We start from the raw sequence: 19,354 nt of genomic DNA on the forward strand, positions 1-19,354 counted from the left end.
CCAACTGAGCCACCCAGGCGCTCCCTGAGCTGAAATCAAGAGCTGGACGCTTAACCAACTGAACCACCAGGTGCCCTTGACACATTCCAATCTTTACATCTTAAGACCACATATAAACAGGGCGTCTTAAGTGCCTCAGTTGGTTAAACATCTGATTTTCTATTTTGGCTCAGGTCATGATCTCACAGTCATGAGATCAAGCCCCAAGTTGAACTTCACTCTGAGCTTGGCATGGAGCCTGCTTAAGATTTTCTTTGTCTCATGTGCTTGGGTGGCTCAGTCGGTTAAGCATCCTACTTTGGCTGGGGTCATGATCTCACAGTTTGTGTGTGAGTTCAAGCCCCGCTTCCCTCCCTCCTTCTCTCTCTCTCTCTCTCTCTCTCTCTCTCTCTGTCTCTCTCTCTCCCCCTCTCCAACTCTCCCTCCCTCTCTGTCTGCTCCTCCCTTGTGCATGCTTGTTTTCTCTCTCACAAATAAAATAAATTCTTTTGAAAAGACCTATAATCTCTGCCTTTTTATTAGCTTTATTTGATCCATGTAGTTATTAGGATCAGTGATACACTTGGATCTATTTCTACCCTCTATCCTTGGGTCTTCAGTTTGACCATAGTTTTTCTTTGCTTGTTATTTTTTTCTCTCCTGTCTTTTGTTATTTGATTGGGGTTGTTTTTCTTTTAATATTTTTTTTAATGTTTATTTATTCTTGAGAGAGAGACAGAGCATGAGCAGGGGAAGGGCAGAGAGACAGACAGACAGACAGACAGACAGACACAGAATCTGAAGCAGACTCCAGGCTCCAAGCTGTCAGCACAGAGCCTGACGTGGGGCTGGAACTCAGATCATGACCTGATCCAAAGTCAGATGCTTAGCTGACTGAGCCACCCAGGTGCCCCGAGGTTTGTTTGTTTGTTTGTTTTTTTAATTTATGTATTTTCTGAGAGAGAGAGAAAAAAAAAATGAGTCGGGGAGGGGCAGAGAGGGATGGAGAGAATCCAAAGAAGGTGTTGTCAGAGCCCTACGTGGGGCTCGATCTCATGAAATGTGAGATCATGACCTGAGCCAAAATCAAGAGTCAGACGTTTAATCAACTTAGCCACCCAGGTGCCCCATGATGGAGTTTTTAAAATTCAGTCTTTGTCTCATCTGCTGGTTTAGAAATTAATTTCTGTTTCTGTTGTTTTTTTCGTTATGTTTAGCTTTTAACTTGCATTCTTGACTTTTTACACTACTATCAAAAAAAATTAGCAACTTCAGGATTCTAGTTTTAACATTTATTCTGCTCCCATCTTCCAGTTTATTGTGGCTAGTATTTTAGTTGCAGTTTGTTCTAACCCCTCCCCTAAATTAATTTTTTCCCTTAATGATAAGTATTTATTTAGACTTCCCAACAAGCCTATCCTTTTCTTTCCTCTCCATGACTTCTTACAGCCCACTCTTTCCCTTTGGGCTTGGTCTTCTTTTTCCTTTTTTCACTAATTCTTTTAGCAGAGATTTGTATGTAGTAAAATCAGCCTTGGTATTTCTGATAAAAAGTTTTTAATTTATATCTTCATTTTTCCCTTACTCTTGTATGATTGTTCATAGTTTTAAATTCTAGATTGACCTTGATTTTCTTTTCTTTAGGCTCCACACCCAGCGTGGAGCTCAACGCAGAGGTCAAAACATTAAGACCTGAGCTGAGATCAGGAGTCAGTCACTTAACCAACTGAGCCATCCAGGTGTCCCAGACCTTGATTTTTCTTAACACTTTGATGGTATGATTCCATTGTCTCCTAGCAGCTATTTTTCCATTGAGTAGTCTATTGTCGGTCTAATTGTCACTTATGTGATTCCTTTTTCTCTTTTATGGCTTTTAAGATTTTTTTTTTTTTTTTTTTTTTTTTTTTTTTTTGGCTCTGCTATTTTTCACTTGTATTTCAGTATTCTAGGTTTGGACTTAATTTTTTTTTTTTTTCCACTTGGGCCTTTTTCTGCTCCTTCAACCTGATCTGTCTCCTTTTTTCCTCTGGCTGCTCTTTTTTTTCTTCACTACTGTTCTAACAGAAGTATTTGGACCTTCTCAATCAGTATTCTCTGTATCTTTTCTTGTATATAGCCTTATCTCTGTATGTCATTCTCCTGCATTCTGGAACATTTTCACATTCTATTTTCCAATTTTAAATTCTGTCTTCAGCTCTGTCTATTCTACTTAATAACTTAAAAAATTGTTTATCTTACAGGGCACCTGGCTGGCTCAGTCGGTAAAGCATTCAACTCTTGATCTCAGGGTCGTGAGTTCAAGCCCCACAAAGGGCATGGAACCAATTTAAAAAAAATTTTTGTGTGTTTATCTTAATGTTGTTTAATTTCTGTATTTTTTTTGGCTTTTAAAAATCTGCCTGTTTTTACCAATTGGCTTCTATTCCTTCCTTTGAGCTCTTTGAACATCTTGAACTTTTTTTATTAATGTTTCTTTTTTTAATGTTTGTTTATTTTTGAGAGAGAGAACGCATGCCCAAGTGGGGAAGGGGCAGAGAGAGAGGAAGATAGAAACCCAAGCAGGCTCCACCTTGTCTGTGCAGAGTTCAATGCGGGGCTTGAACCCACAAACTGTGAGATCATGACCTGAGTGAAAATCAAGAGTGGGACTCTTAACCGACTAAGTCACCCAGGTGCCCCAGACATCGTTAACTTTTTAAAAAACTTTACATTATGGAATTTTTAAGACTTTTTATTATGGAAATTTCCAACATGCAAAAGAAAAGAGAATGGTAATGAACTGCCTGTGTCCTTTACCCAGCTTTCACCAATTACTAACATTCCGCCATTCTTTAAACATGCTTATTTTAAAGATGCTTTTAGATCATTCTGTTATTATCTCATCGTTGGAGTACAAGTTCTTTTGTTACTCTCCCATATGATGGTTTATTTCCTCTTATGGTGTTTTTGTTTTCCCAGTGGAAGCTCATTTTGAGTTGGGATTTGTTTCCATGGGAGTCCCATGTGCTCTGGATTATGGAGGCATTCCTAAGGGGAGTTTTGTTTTCTCCTCTGCTGGGGCCCTGCGAGTTTAGCTAGTTGTCATTACTTTGGAGTAATGTGTATTTGGAGTCTCCATCTGTGCCTGGTGAGAGTCTGGGCTTCTGTTCCTTATGGCTCTATTTTTCCATGAGGGCCCTGACAAAAGGCTAGTTCCCTTACTTCATCAGGCTGGTGTGCAGTTTTTTAAGCCCCATCTAATGAGGGGTGGAAATGTATTCCTTCATGGCCTCTGGCTTTATGCATGTATCTCAGTTCTGGTTCCTGTCATGCAAGGGACCTTCAGCCCTGGACTCCTCTCCCTTGGGATTAAATCCCCAGTCCTCAGCCCTTAGATGTTAAGAACTATATCCAGGTTCCTTTTCCCTTGAGTCCTACAGCTTTGGCACCTGCTCACTGTTCGTTGATTCCTTTTTGTTCCTTGCACTGCAGGCTCGGCTTTCTCTCTTGGTTTCAGCTTAGCTATATGTGTAAGGAGTGGAGGGTGCTGACTTTTATCTAGCATTTCTAGGTGAGGTTTTCTTGGCAAAGGAGGGAGGTAGTAGAGTTCATGTCAGACTGTCCTCAATCATGGTTTGTTTGCTGCTTTTGTTTTTTTTTTTAAGTTTTTGATTTTTAATAGCTCAGACTTTTTGACTTCTTGTATGCCAGGTACTTGCCTTATTTCACTGAGTTGTGTGAGGCAGGCCCTGATATCATCACCCTTTATGTGTTTGTTTTATAGATGAAGAAAGAATTGTGGAGTGGGCGCCTTGTAGTCTCACAGTTGGGAAGCTGGGCTGGGGGTTCTGACTTCAGCCTCCATGCTTTACTTCTTCCCATGCTCCCTCTCACTCCTTTCCAGATGGAGCAGGGCAAGGATAATCTTCCTTCAGTGCTCCATTACTTTGAAAGTAACTTTGATTTATTTCTTCTGATTGTTACAGGGATTCGCACTCATTTTAGAAAACATTGAAAATATAAACATTTGTAAAGGAGAAAATAAAGTCACCATAACCACATAACATAGGTGTAACTGTAAACATTTTCCTGTGTAGTTGACCCTTGAACAACACAGCTTTGAACTGGATGAGTCCACTTATATGTGGACTTCTCCCCCATAAAAACAGTACAGTACTACAAGTGTTATTTTTTCTTCCTTGTGATTTTCTTAACAGTTTATTTTTATTTATTTGAGAAAGAGAGAGAGAGAGACCGACCAAGTGTGAGTGGGGGAGGGGCAGAGAGAGAGGGAGACACAGAATCTGAAAGCAGGCTCCAGGCTCTGATATGTCAGCACAGAGTCCAATGCGGGGCTCAAAATCATGACCTGAGCTGAAGACGGACGAACAGTTTCTATTCTCTAGCTCACTTTGTGTAAGAATACAGTATATAATACATATAACATGCATAATATGTGTTAATCAACTGCATGTTATCAGTAAGGCTTCTTTTGAGAATCAAAAATTATACTCAGATTTGCATGCGGAGTTGGCATCCCTGACCCCTGTGTTATTCAAGGTTCAACTGTATTTCCTTTGTGGGTTTTTTTAATAATTTTTTTAATGTTTGTTTATTTTTGAGAGAGTGCAAGACAGAGTGCAAGCAAGGGAGGGGCAAAGAGAGAGGGAGACACAGAACACGAAGCAGGCTCCAGGCTCTGAGCTGCAGCACAGTGCCTGATGAGGGGCTCAAATTCACAAACTGCGAGATCGTGACCCAAGCCAAAGTCAGAGGCTTAACTGCCTGAGCCACCCAGGCGCACTATTTCCTCTGTGTTTTAAAAATAATGCCTGCGATAGGTATCTTACATGTAATTTTGTGCCCACCTTTTGTCACCTAGTAGACTATGAGCAATTTGTATCATTAAAATTTATTTTAAAGGATAATTTTAAAATGGCCTAAAATTTTAAAAACGTATTACAGAAGTGCTATTGGCTAAAATAATTTTAGAAATATAAAAATGTATAAAATAAAAGCCTGACTTTCAGTTCGTCTTTGTTAACAGTTTGGTGCTCTATACTTTTTCAGAACTTTTTTTTCTTTTCAGAAACATTTTGCTTGTTTTTAACAAAAAATAGGTACTCTACACATTATTCTGCAATGTATTTTTTTAATATTTATTTATTTTGAGAGAGAGAGTGAGAGAGCGCACGCACGTGAGCAGGGAAGGGGCAGAGAGAGAGAGAGGTTGAGAGAATCCCAAGCAGGCTCTGTCAGCGCAGAGCCTGGCTAGGGGCTCAGTCCCATGAACTGCAAGATCAAGATTTGGGTGGAAATCAAGTGTCAGATGTTTAACCAACTGAGCCACCCAGGCACCCCTGCAACATATTTTTTTACTCAGTGTTGTGGCTTTCTTTCCATGTGTGTTCATAATGATCTATTTTATAATCATTTATCTTAGAATTACACCAGCAGTATGAAGGGATGCTCAGGAAAATTAAAACCACCTAGGAAAATACAGAATAAAAATTTTATAGTTTAAAAAAATACAGTGTTGTGTTGCCTATGCTGCACCCACCCACCCATCCCACCTCGCAGGAGGCCACATTTGGCATGAATCAGCTTGTAGGGCTGTTTCTGTATATTTACCTACTTAACTGTGTAGTTACAGAATGTATTAGAGAGTGTATGTATGTGTGTGTGTTTAGTATAAATGTAAACTATCTTTGTAGATGCTCTGTAACCCCTTGTCCTTGTGTCTGTATTTCTATGGCAGGTTACAGTATCCGAGAGTTTGAATTTCTTGTATCAGATGGTATATGTCTATTATTATCTTTTCATATGTTTGCCTTTTGTATTTGTTCTTATCCTGCTTGTAGCCTTTGTCCATTTTTCTTCTTTTTTTTAAATTGTGAAAAACATATGAGATTCCCTCCTAAGAAAATTGTAAGTGTATAATGCATATTGTTAACTACAAACACAATATTGTACAGAAGATCTCTAGAACTTTTTCATCTTGCATGACTGAAACTTAAACCCATGGAGCAGCCATTCCATTTCCTTCCCATCCCCTGAGGCTCCCGGTAACCATCATTCTGTTTCTGCTTTGATGAGTTTGACTACTCTAGATACCTTATAGAAGTGAAATCATGAAGCATTTGTCCTTATGTGACTAGTTTATTTCACTTTAATTACATTTATTTGACTTTTTATTGAAATGTATACAATCAATATTTAACATCTTGCTCACCAGGTTCATCTACATTATCACATATTACAGAGTTTTCTTCTTTTTAATGACTGAATAATATTCCACAATTGAGTATAGTTGAGCCACAAAGTTCCATTAGTGTCAGGTGTACCACATGGTGCTTGAATGAGTCTGTACTTCATGCTGTGCTCACTATAAGTGTAGCTGCCGTCTGTCACCATGCAACAATATTATAATATCATTGACTCTGTTCCCTCTACTGCACCTTTTATCCCCATGACTTATTCATTCCATAACTGGAAACCTGTATCTCCCACTCCCCTTCACCAATTGTGCACATCCTACTGCCTCCCTCCCCTGTGGCAACCATCAGTTTGTTCTTTATATTCGTGGGTCTGTTTCTGCTTTTTCTGTGTGTGTATTCATTTGGTTTTTTTAGATTCTGCATATAAGTGAAATCGTATGGGTTTTGTCTTTCTCTAACTTATTTTGCTTAGCATAATACCCTCTAGGTCCATCCATGTTGTTGCAAATGGCAAGACCTCATTCTTTTTTATGGCTGAATAATAGTCCGTCGTATATGAATACCACATCTTCTTTATCCATTCATCTATCAGTGGGCCCTTAGGTTGCTTCCATATCTTGTCTATTGTATTTTTTTTTTAAGTTTATTTATTTATTTTGAGAGAGAAAGAAAGAGAGCATGAAGTGGGGGTGGGGGGTGGAGAGAATATCCCAAGCAGTCTCCAGCTGCCAGCATAGAGAGCGGCATGGGGCTCGATCCCACAAACTGTGAGATCATGACCTGAGCCAAGGTCAAGAGTTGGGCCCTTAACCAACTGAGCCAGCCAGGTGCCACCGTATCTTGGCTATTGTAAATAATGCTGCGGTAAACATAGGAGTGCACATGTCTTTTCGAATTGGTGTTTTTATTTTCTTTCAGTAAATACCCACTAGTAGAATTATCAGATTCGTATCATATTTCTATCTTTAATTTTTTGAGAAACCTCCTCACTAAGAGTGGCTGCATCAGTTTACATTCCCACAAACAGCGCAGCAGGGTTCCTTTTTCTCTACTTTCTCGCCAACACTTGTTATTTCTTGTCTTTTTTTTTTTTTTTTTTTTTTTTAAGGTTTTTATTTTTAAGTAATCTCTGCACCCAACATGGGGCTTGAATTCACAACCTGAGATCAGGAGTCACATGCTCCACTGGCTGAGCCAACCAGGCACCCCTTGTCTTTTTGATTCTAGCCATTTTAACAGGTGTCAGGTGATACCTCATTGTGATTTTGATTTGCATTTCTCTGATGATTAGTGATGTTGAACATCTTTTCTTGTGTCTGTTGGCTATCTCTATGCCTTTGGGAAAATGTCTATTCAGGTCTTCTGCCCATTGTTGAATCAGATTATTTTTGTTTTTGGTTTTTTTGGTGGTGAATTGTATAAGTTCTTTATATGTTTTGGATATTCCTTATTGAATGTATCATTTGCATATATCTTCTCTCATTCAGCAGGTTGCCTTTTCATTTTGTTGACGGTTTCCTGTGCTGTGCAAAAGGTTTTTATTTTGGTGTGATCCCAATAATTTATTTTTTTCCTTTTGTTTCCCTTGCCTGTTGAGACATCTGAAAAAATGTTGTTGCTAAGGCTGATGTGAAAGAAGTTCTGCTTGTGTTCTCTTCTAGGAGTTTTATGGTTTCAGGTCTCACATTTAGATCTTTAGTCCATTTTGAGTTTATTTTTGTGTATGGTGTAAAAAGTGGTCCAGTTTCATTCTTTTGCATGTAGCTGTCCAATTTTCCCAGCGCCATTTATTGAAGATACTATCTTTTCCCCATTGTATATGCTTGCCTCCTTTGTTGTAGATTAATTGAGCATATAAGTTTGGGTTTATTTCTAGTATACCACATTTTCGTTATTCATTCATCCATCGATGGACACTTAGGGTTGATTCCATATCTTGCTTATTGTAAGCAATGCTGCAGTGAGCATGAGAATGTGGATACCTCTTCAAGATCCTGATTCTAATTTTTTTTTCCTTAGTTGTGACAGATGACTTTTTATTCAGTATTTAAGCCATGTACACTTGTAGATGGTAGGATACGAAGGCTATAACAGCATTCTCCTTAAGATGTAAAGTTTAGTGTAAACATTGGAAATTTTACACGCAGCACTGAGCACAATACTTGAATTCTTTTTTTTTTTAGTTTAAATTCAAGTTAGTTAACATACAGCATAGTATTGGTTTCAGGAGTAGAACCTAGTGACTCATCACTTCCGTTAACACCCAGTGCTCATCCCAACAAGTGCCCTCCTTAATGCCCATCACCCATTTAGCCTACCCCTCATCCAGCAACCCTCAGTTTGTTCTCTGTATTTTAGAGTCTCTTATGGTTTGCCTCCAACTCTGTTTTTATCTTCCTTCCCTTCCCCTATGTTCATCTTTTGTGTTTCTTAAATTCTATATGTGAGTGAAATCATAAGATATTTGTCTTTCTCTGTCTTACTTTGCTTAGCATAATACACTGTAGTTCCATCTACATCGTTGCAGATGACGAGATTTCATTCTTTTTGATTGCCAAGTAATATTCCATTGTATATATGTATATATACCACACCTTCTTTATCCATTCATCAGTCAATGGACATTTGGCTTTTTCCTTAATTTGGCTATTGTTGATAGTGCTGCTATAAACATTGAGGTGCATGTGCCCCTTTGCTAATTCTAATTCTTTTGGATAAATACCCAGAACTGGGATTGCTGTATTATATGGTAGTTCTGTTTTTATTTCTTCAGAAACCTCCATACTGTTCTCCATATTGGCTGTACTCTTTTACATTCCCACCAACAGTGCACAAAGATTCCAGTTTCTCCAGATCCTCTCTGATACTTGTTATTTTCTCTTTGTTTTTATAATAGCCATCCTAACAGATGTGAGGTGATCTTCATTTCCCTATAATAATTAGTGTTGTTGAGCATCTTTTCATAGATGTCCTGGCCATTTGTATGCCTTTGGAGAAGTGTCTGTTTTAGTCTTTGCCCCTCTTGTAATCAGGTTGTTTGTTTCTTTTTGCCGTTAAGTTGTAGGAGTTTCCTATATCTTTTGGATATAACCACTTGTCAGATATATGGTTTGCAAATATTTTCTTCCATTCTGTATGTTGCCTTTTGCTCTGTTGATTGTTTTCTTGACTGCGCGAAAACTTTTTTGTTGTTGTTGTTGTAGTTCATTTGTCTATTTTTACTGTTGTTGCCTGTGCCATTGGTGTCCTATCCAAGAAATCGTTGCCAAGAGTAATGTCACAAAGTTTTCATCCTATATTTTCTTATAGGAACTTTATAGTTTCAAGTCTATTTTTAAGTCTTTTATGTATGGTATAAGCTAAGGGTCAGTTTTCATTCTGTGCATGTGGATATTCAGTTTTCCCAACACCATTTGTTGAAGAGACTATCTTTTCCCCATTGTTTATTTTGGTACCCTGACAAAGATCAGTTGCCCATATGTGTGTGGGTTTATTTCTGGACTCTGTATTCTATTCCATTGGTATATAATATCTGTCTTTATGCCCATATTGTTTTGATCACTGTAGCTTTGTGATATGTTTTGAAATCGGGAAGTATGAAGCCTCAGCTTTGTTCTTTCTCAAGACTGTTTCAGCTGTTCAGAGTCCTTTGTGGTTCCACATGAATTCTAGAATTGTTTTTTTCTTTTTCTGTTAAAAAAAATGCCACTGGGATTTTGGTTGGGAGATGCATTGAATCTGCAAATCTCTTTGGGTAGTATGGACATTCTAACAACGGTAAGTCTTCCAGTCCATGACCATGGGTTGTCTTTCCATTTTTCTGTATCTTCTTTAACTTCTTTCACCAGTATTTTGTAGTTTTAAGTGTACCAGTCTTTTGCCTCCTTGATTAGATTTATTTTATTTTATTTTATTCTGTTTGATGCCATTTATGGGATTGTTTTTTCTTAATTTCCTTCTTGGATTGTTTATTGTTAGTGTATAGAGACACAACGGATTATTTTTTATTTTTTATTTTATTTTTTATTTTTTTAAACATATTCATTTTTTTGTCTCTCAGAGAGAGACAAAGCATGAGTGGGGGAGGGGCAGAGAGAGAGGGAGACACAGAATCCAAAGCAGGCTCCAGGCTCTGAGCTGTCAGCACAGAGGCTGATGCAGGGCTCAGACCCACAAGCTGTGAGATCATGACCTGAGCTGAAGTCAGACGCTTAAGCAACTGAGCCCTACAACTGATTTTTGTATGTTCATTTTGTATCCTGCAACTTTCTAGAATTCACTTACCAGTTCTAACAGGGTTTTTGTGTGTGTATGTGTGGAATCTTTAGAGTTTTCTACATACAAGATCTTGTCATCAGCAAACAGAGATAATTTTACTTCTCCCTTTCCATTGTGGATGCTTTTTTAATTTTTTTCTTACCTACTTGCTCTAGCTAGGACTTATAGTACTGTGTTGAATAGAAATGTTAAGAGTAGGCATCCTTGACTTGTTCCTCACCTTAGAGGAAAAGCTTTTAGTTTTTCACCATTGAGTATGGTGTTAGCCATGGGCTTTTCATTCATGGCATTAAAAAAAAAATTTTTTTTAATGTTTTTATTTTGTTTTTGAGAGAGTGTGAGCGGGGGAGGGGCAGAGAGAAAAGGAGACACAGAACCCTAAGCAGGCTCCAGGCTCCAAGCTGTCAGCACAGAGCCCCACATGGGGCTCACACCCACAAACTGTGAGATCATGACCTGAGCTGAAGTCAGATGCTTAACTGACTGAGCCACCCAGGCGCCCCTCATTCATGGCCTCTAAAATATTGAGGTAATTTACTTGTATTCCTAGTTTATTGCGCATCTTTATCATGAAAGGATGTTAAATTTTGTCAGATGTTTTTTTCTGCGTCTATTGAGATAATCATGTGATTTTTACCTTCTATCTGTTAACATGGTATATCACATTGGTTGATTTTTGTGTGTTGAATCATCATTGCATCCCATGGAATCAATCCCATTTGGTCATGGTAGATGATCCTTTCAATGTGCTGTTGATTGTGATTTGCCAGTATTTTATTGATTTTGCATTGTATTCATCAGGTAGCTGTCTTGTAGTGTCTTTTTCTGTCTTCGTTACCAGGGTGATGCTGGGCTCAAAACATGAATTTGGAAGTGGTCCTTCCTCTTTAAGTTTTTAGATGAGTTGGGGAAGGGTTGGTGTTAATTCTTAGTTAAATGTTTGGTAGAATTTACTTGTGAAGCCATCTGGTTCTGGGCTTTTCTTTGTTGGAAGGTTTGATTCTGATTTAATCTTACTAGTTATGGGGCTGTTCAGATTTTCTATTTCTTCATGATTCAGTCTTGGTAGGTGTAAGTTTCTAAGAATTTGTCCTTTTCCAATTTGTTTACATATAATTATTCAGAGTAGCCTCTTATAATCTTTTTTATTTCTGTGGCACTGATTGTAATGTCTCCTCTTTCATTTCTGAATTTAAATAAATTGAAGTCTTCTCTTTTTCTTAGTTTAGCTGAACGTTTGTCAATTTTGTTATCGTTTCCAAAAACCATCTGTTAGTTTAGTTCATGTTTTTCTGTTGTTTTTCTAGTTCCTGTTTTGTTTGTTTCTGCTCTGATCTTGATTATTTCCTTCCTTCAGCTAACTTTGGGCTTAGTTTGTTCTTTTTCTAGTTCTTTGATGTGTACAGTTAGGTTGTTTGACATTTTCTTTTTTAACGTAGGCGTTTATTGCTATAAACATCCCTCTTAGTACTGCTTTTGTTACATCCATGAGTTTGGGTATGTTGTGTTTTGTTGCCTTACCCCATTTTTTATTCTGTTATCTCTGTCACATTGAGCTGTACTAGCTCTTATGCATAGGTCCTTGTCTTTATGTTGCAAGCATTTTTCAGTTGTTGTTCTTTCATCTTGTAGTCCTTTCATCAGGTAGGAGTTTAAATTTTGATGTAGCCATATCAGTTGATCTTTCCCTGTATGGTTTCTCTATTTAAAAAGACCCTCCTCGGAGCGCCTGGGTGGCGCAGTCGGTTAAGCGTCCGACTTCAGCCAGGTCACGATCTCGCGGTCCGTGAGTTTGAGCCCCGCGTCGGGCTCTGGGCTGATGGCTCAGAGCCTGGAGCCTGTTTCCGATTCTGTGTCTCCCTCTCTCTCTGCCCCTCCCCCGTTCATGCTCTGTCTCTCTCTGTCCCCAAAATAAATAAACGTTGAAAAAAAAAATTAAAAAAAAAAAAAAAAAGACCCTCCTCTCCGCAGAATTATAAATATATATGTATATAGTTATTATTTTATGATTATATTTTTATTTGTAGGAAATATATACCACATCTTCTTTATCCATTCATCAGTTGATGGACATTTGGGCTCTTTCCTTAATTTGGAATTAATGGGAAGGATATGAAGTGGGAATTGAATGTTTTAATTGCGTGACGTCTGTCACATGGATACCACCTTCACGAGTTGCCTGTAAATGTCAGATATCTAGGCTATTTCCAATTTTTTGCTATTATAAATAAAACTGACTGTATTTCTGGTTATTTAGGGTAGAATTGGAGAACAGAATTCTAAGATCAGGAGGAGACTAGATAGTGAAGCAGTTAAAAGCAGAGACTTAAAGATGTGTTGCCTGCATTTGATTCTCGACTCCTCTGTTCCATTGCTTTGCAACCTTCTACAAGGTGTTTCCTATACCTTCCTTATGCCTTGGTTTTCTCATCTGAAAAGTGGAAGTAATAATAGTACCCCCACTCCCTCAGAATTCTACTGAGGCTTAAATGTTTAATACACATGAAATACCGGAACAGGGCCTGGCACGTGGTGAGTACTCAATTACTGTTAGCGTTAGGGTTTAAGTTTATTTATTTTAAGAGAGAGAGAGAGAGTGCGTGCATGTGCACTTGAATGGGGAAAGGGCAGAGAGACAGAGAATCCCAAGCAGGCTCTGCCACTGTCAGCACAGAGCCTGATGCAGGACTCATACTCATCAACTGTGAGATCACAGCCTGAGCTGAAATCAAGAGTCAGACGCTTAATGGACTGAGCCACCCAGGCACCCCGTGATGGCATTTTAAGACAAGTGACTTTCTAGAAAAGTCCTGTTGTTTTTATATTTCCATTATGGGAATAAAGGAGATCCCATTGCCCCAACCCCTTGTTATCATTGAGTTTTATCATTAAAAAAATTTTTTTCAATGTTTATTTATTTTTGAGAGTGAAAGAGTAGGAGAGAGACAGGGAGACAGAGGATCTGAAGCAGGCTCTGCGCCATCAACACAGAGCCCGATGTAGGGCATGAACTCACCAACTGTGGGATCATGACCTAAGCCAAAGTTGGATGCTTAACCGACTGAGCCACCCAGGCGCCCCAGATCTTATCATTTTTTAAAGTTTTGCTAATTTGTAAAATTGAATATGTATAATGGGCTCTTATTATTTTTTTTAATGTATACACTTCTGTTTTCCTCTTGAACCTTAAAATTAAACTGCTGACTTTAGGAAATGGTTTCTATTGCCTTTTAGGTCCCTTTTTTAGAATTGTATTTTTAGAACTTGAAGCCCACCTTCTTTTAAGTATTTGTTTCCCCCCAGTTCCTCACTTAGCCTGTGGGGATCCTCCTAAGTCTATGCCTGTGGCTTGTTCTTCGGGCACTGACATTCATTTGAGCCCCTGCTACCTGCCGGGCCCTGTGCTGGTGCCCTGGCCTCACAGAGGAGCAAGTTGCTGTGTATGAGAGAAGACAGCTAGGAGAGGTGGCAGGCAGCACGGGGCAGCGGGCATCAGAGTCAGGACGTGTACACATCGTGGTGCCACCCCCCCAAGATGGGGCTGTGGGGTTGGGAGAACCTTAGGAGAAGTTTTCAAAACTATACGTGGGGCCGACTTTTGAGCACAAAGTGCAGCTGCCTTTGGTGTGAGGAAACCCTCTCCGTGGAATACCAAGCTTGAAATGAAAGAAGTTTTCTTTCTTTTTTTTTTTTTTTTTTACTTTATAAAATAATTTGTCATAGCATTTTTTAAAAATGTGTTCTTTCTATATATTTAAAATATGTTGCTTGGAGGCACCAGGCTGGCTCGGTTGGAGCTTGCGACTCTTGATGTCAGGGTTGTGAGTTCGAGCCCTGCATTGGGTGTAGAGATGACTTAAAAACAAAATCTTTTTTTTTTTTTTTTTTTTTTTAATGTAGCTTTAGAGGCTCCTGGGTGGCTCAGTCAGTTAAGCGTTCGACTCTTGATATCAGCTCAGGTCATGATGTCACAGCGTCATGAGTTCAAGCCCTGCGTCAGGCTCTGTGCTGATAGTGCCAAACCTGCTTGGGATTCTCCCTCTTCCTCTCTCTTTGCCCCTCCCCTGCTCACACTCTCTCTGCTCTCTCAAAATAAATAAATTTAAATAAAATAATAAAATTAAATTTAAAATGTAGCTTGAAAAAAGTTTCATTTAAAAAAGCATTTCTGGGGCGCCTGGGTGGCGCAGTCGGTTAAGCGTCCGACTTCAGCCAGGTCACGATCTCGCGGTCCATGAGTTCGAGCCCCGCGTCAGGCTCTGGGCTGGTGGCTCGGAGCCTGGAGCCTGTTTCCGATTCTGTGTCTCCCTCTCTCTCTGCCCCTCCCCCGTTCATGCTCTGTCTCTCTCTGTCCCAAAAATAAATAAAAACGTTAAAAAAGCATTTCTGAAAGCACTGATCTTGGGCATGTTTCCTAACATCTTCAGATCTCAATTTTCCCTTCTGTTAGGAAGGTCAGATGAGGTGTTTTCCTCTGTTCACAACACTGCTGGCTGGCTGAGCTCTGTGGTTTAAATGGATGGCAGGAGCCAGTATGGAAGTTCAGGGGGCAGATAGCTTACAGGGCGGAATAAGCATGCGGAACTCTGCTGAGAAAAGGAGCTGGCAGTTGGCTCTGTGGCAGACTTAGACTTGGCAGGGCCGGTCCACTCTTTGGCGTAGGGGTATCCTCATCGCCAGCACCGCACTTCGAGTTTCTTCCTCATTTTGTAGGAACACCCCATTTCTGAGCACTCTTAAGTATTGCCTGGAGGGATGGTGTGCCTAGATGGCAAGGTAGGACTGCTGCCCTCTCCCCTCCTCCCCTCCTCCTTTCTACTGCTTAATCAAGAAAGTGTCTCTTAGCTCTTTTTCCAAGCCACCGACTTTCAATTGATCTTTGCTGCTAGTAAGAGGAGGGGAGGTGCTTTCTGGTTCCTGCTAAAGTTACCTGACAGCGGAAGGTGTGCATCTGATAATTATAACTCTGGTGTTTCCAAGGCCTGAGCGATTTAGCTAAGAGCAGTAATCCTGATCTTATCAGGAGGGTTTTGTAGTCCAACAGTGTTGCTTATAACAATATCTGTTTTACTTCCTGGGGCTTCAATCTCCTTTTAGGATTCTCCTATAATCCTGCCCATTACCCCCTTGTGCATGTCTCATTACCTCCTGGAACCAGTTAAAACTGGTGCGAGGGCAAAGATGTTTTTCTTTTCTTCCTACCAAGATCTGGGAATTGAGCTTTTAACATTCCAGCAACATCAACCTGGCCAGCAGTAGAGCAGTCACAGTGAGCATAGATGATACCTGCAGAGCCAAGGTCTAGCCAATGAAAAGGTAAGTTGCTTATTTAAAAAAAAAAAAAAAAAAAAAATTACAATAGTAACAACAGCAATATTCAGCCCAAGTACTTTAGTTACATTTTATATTTCAAAGCAATTAAATAGTATCCATGAGTTTGAGATCAGCCCCTTTGAAGTCTAGTTATTTTCCTAATGACTACCTTGAGATTCAGCCCCCAGGAATTTGCCCAGATCCTTGACCTTGGGGTTCAGAATCTATTAGATTATAGAGAGTAGACAGAAAGGAAACACATTACTGTTCTATGTCTTTAGAGAACACTCAAGAATCTCTGCAAAAGTTATCTGAAGTATGTATGAAGGACATGACAGTTTCTTGGAGGTTTCAGAATATGGGGAGCACAGATGAAGAGTTGGTAACTTAGCCTCTGCACTTTAAACCTGAAGGAAAGGGTTAACTCTTGCCTTGGGGAGGAGTGAGGAATGGGAACTAAAATTGCTTTGGACATCTGAGCTGTGCTTTAATAAGATATTCCAGGTGGTCAAGGAGTAATCCTAAAATAGCCTAGATACTTAATTGCTTTTAAAGTCAGGCGCTCCTGTCTCTGGGGAGGTACAGCTCTAAGGAATGTAGTGCTGGCTCCTAAGATCTTGGAGGCGTGGTCTGGTTGGGCTTTTTTTTTTTTTTTTTTTTTTTTTCTCCTTCCAAATCCCAGTAAAAAGAAAGGCCCAAGGTAGCCTTCTTGGGTCAGGAAACACTGGTTGAATTTCTCCCTTTCTCCCCACCAGAAGCTTGGCTCTTGCTGATGCCAGCTGCCATAACCGGGCTTGTTCCAGGGTTGTCGAATATTCTCTGTCTTCTCTCCCCTCCCCCCACCTTTCTTTCCCGCACACTCTTACCACCAGCACCAGAGATAGTGGTCTGTTCCTGTGTGATTACTTGCCCAGCGTCTTTCCATTCCCATTAGAACCTTTCTTAGGATAAGGTTCACATTTATCCTTTCCCTTTTGTCCCCTTAGTCCAGATCCAGTTAATTCTCTGACTTGGCTGCTTCTTCCCAAGACTTTTCTCCCTGGTCCTGCTGTCCCCTACCCCTACCCTAGGCTCTCTGCATGGACTACCACACAGCCTGCCACCCCCTGTGCTGGCTTTCCTCTCCGGTCTTCCGTGCATTTTACAAAAGTAGTGTATCTGCACTGCAAAACATTATGCGGGCCAAAGCATATTTTGTTACGTAAAGAGTCATACTGCCCCCTTACTAGAAAGGCTAAATATTGTGAAGGTGTCAGTTCACTGAACTATTCCATAATTTCAGTGCAATCCAGATTTTCTTCATTGGGGTCAAGGGAGAAGGGGGGAGAGCAAGTGATGGGTCTTGCTTGACACATCATTCAAAAGTTAATCTAGAAAAAATAAACAATTGTTTTTTTAATCAGCTCTCCCTCTCCATTAGACTGCAAGCTCCAGGTCAGAGGCTCCTAACTGTCTTGCTCTTTTTGCCTCAGAACTTTACAGTTTCTAGCATATCCTAGGTGACATATCCTAGGTGATCACATGTTCGTACGGGAATGATATAATGAAAAATTGAAAAGTGAAAATCCCGCATAGTCTCAACCCGATTAGGTGTCTACATACATTTTTAGATTTCTATTTTTTCCCATCCAAAGTAGGCCATTAAAATCTTCTAAAACACTGGTTTAATCATTTATTTTCTGCTCAGAAAACATCACTGCCTCCCTCCTGTTCACAGTTCAGAGTTTAAATTTCCTCCTGGTATTCAAGGCATTTCACAGCCTGTTCCCACCTCAACTATTCAGACTTGAATCCTCCCTGCCAAAACATGCCTTGTTTATCCCCCCACTCTGTGCTCATTTACACTGTAAATCTCCCCTCAACCCATTCTTCCATGCCGGCTTTATCTCCACCTCTGAGGAGCTCTCCTTTCTTCCACCTCCTGGGCACTTTGTGTTTTGGTACTTTGACTTGCTCTGTTCAATGCTCTGTGTGTCCAGCTTGTTTTTCCAACTCCATGGTAAAACTCCCAGCAGGGAGAATCACTTTTGGGGGAGTAGGGGTATTCTCAGCAGCTTGCACAATGCTCTCCCTGAGGTGGGTTCTCAGGAAATCAGTGTTGAATGAGTTTGTCATAGGGTCTTTGCTGCTCGGGACAGAAAGGGCCCCTAGAGGCCCTCTCATCCAGCCCTGTCCCATGTTGGATTCCACAGCGTGACGTCCCAGACAGATGGCCATCCCAGCACAGGAAGCTGCCCACCTCCTGAGAAGGCCCCTCCGTTACTGGGCAGTTCTGATTGCTAGAGAAGTCCTTCTTCTGTCGACCTGGGTAATTTCTGCCCCGTAACTCTAGTTCTGCCCTCTGGGGCTTTATGGAAAAAAGGAAAAGAAAAACAACAACAACACCTTGCGTCCTCTTCTCCAAGGCAGCCTTTTAGATTTTCAAAGAGTGAATACATTATCCCTCTGTCTTCTGGATCTTCCAGGTTGAAGTGTTGGGGAAGCACTGTTTTAATTGAGGAGCAGTCAGGTTAGACTTTGATTCATTATTGTTTGAAGGCCTTTTATGTGCACGTTCACAGTGCTAGGTGCCATATTCTGCCGCCCTCTCAGAGGCGTAACCTGCTTATCTCTCTTTCTCTTTCCCCTGGTGTCCTGTCCCCTGGGGGAAGATGGGTCCCTTTCTACCCAGGATGTTCTGTTTTGGAGGTAGTGGTGAAAGGTTAGTCCCCCGGGCAGGTGATGCCTGAGGGCTAGTTTCCTGTTGGCTGCACTTGCCAGGTGAAACCTAGGAGATGAATCTGGGACTAAAAGGGCCATGACTTGGCAGTGTAGGCATTCTGTGACCAGAGGATTTTCTTCTTCTTCTCCTCCCTCTCTCCTTTCCCGATGTCACACCCGGAACACTCTCTGCTGTTTCTTCCACCCACAAGGCAGGACGGCGTGACAAAGAGAGCAGACCTGCATGTTGGCACTGCCACTGGGAAGCTCTGAGACCCTGGGCCACTTAAGCAGCTTGCTCTCTTTGAGCCACTGTTTTCCCATCTGTAAAATCACTACGCCTATATCATACAATTCAGTGAGAAAATGCTTGTTAAGCCCCTGGCCCAGTCCTCACTGCACAGAAGATGCCCAAACATTAGCTTCCCTTCCTTCCCCCAGCCTTCTTCCACTCCCATTTTTGAGGGATTTAAAGGCATGACACTGTGCTTCCCTGGGAAAAATAAACTGAATGTGGGTATAGCAACCACAGCTAGCCTTGGATGGGTATTTGGGAACAAACTGTCAGTTTCCTGTGAGCTCCTAGTGAGATCAAAGCTTTTAAGAGAGGTCTTAAGTAGGAGAGGCTGGGAAGGTTGTAAATGGCAGTAAGTGACCACTCACTACTGCCTGCAGCCCTCATGGTAACAGAGCCTGTTCCCCTGGCCGGTTGCCTTGCATGCAACTGAAATGCTTTTCTCGGGGACCCCCCTAAACTGTGGAGCTAGTTCCTTTTGGATGTGTGTTCCCCACACTCACCTCTGCCACTCCTCACTCTCCTCCCCACCATGCTCAGCATCCAAGACAGAAGTCATCGCTGGGCTTCGAGCAGTCACACCCACAGCCTG

The 19,354-nt window shown here is 40.7% G+C and overlaps 1 protein-coding gene across 6 annotated transcripts in view; it reads left to right on the forward strand.

Annotated features, from left to right (window-relative positions):
• Positions 1 to 19,354, forward strand: part of ARID3B (AT-rich interaction domain 3B) — a 58,222-nt gene that overhangs the window by 14,179 nt on the left and 24,689 nt on the right. The gene's annotated exons all lie outside the window — the stretch shown is intronic.

This window comes from Puma concolor, chromosome B3, assembly GCF_028749965.1.
Source record: "Puma concolor isolate L17-30 chromosome B3, mPumCon1.1.hap2, whole genome shotgun sequence".
Lineage (NCBI taxonomy): Eukaryota > Metazoa > Chordata > Mammalia > Carnivora > Felidae > Puma > Puma concolor.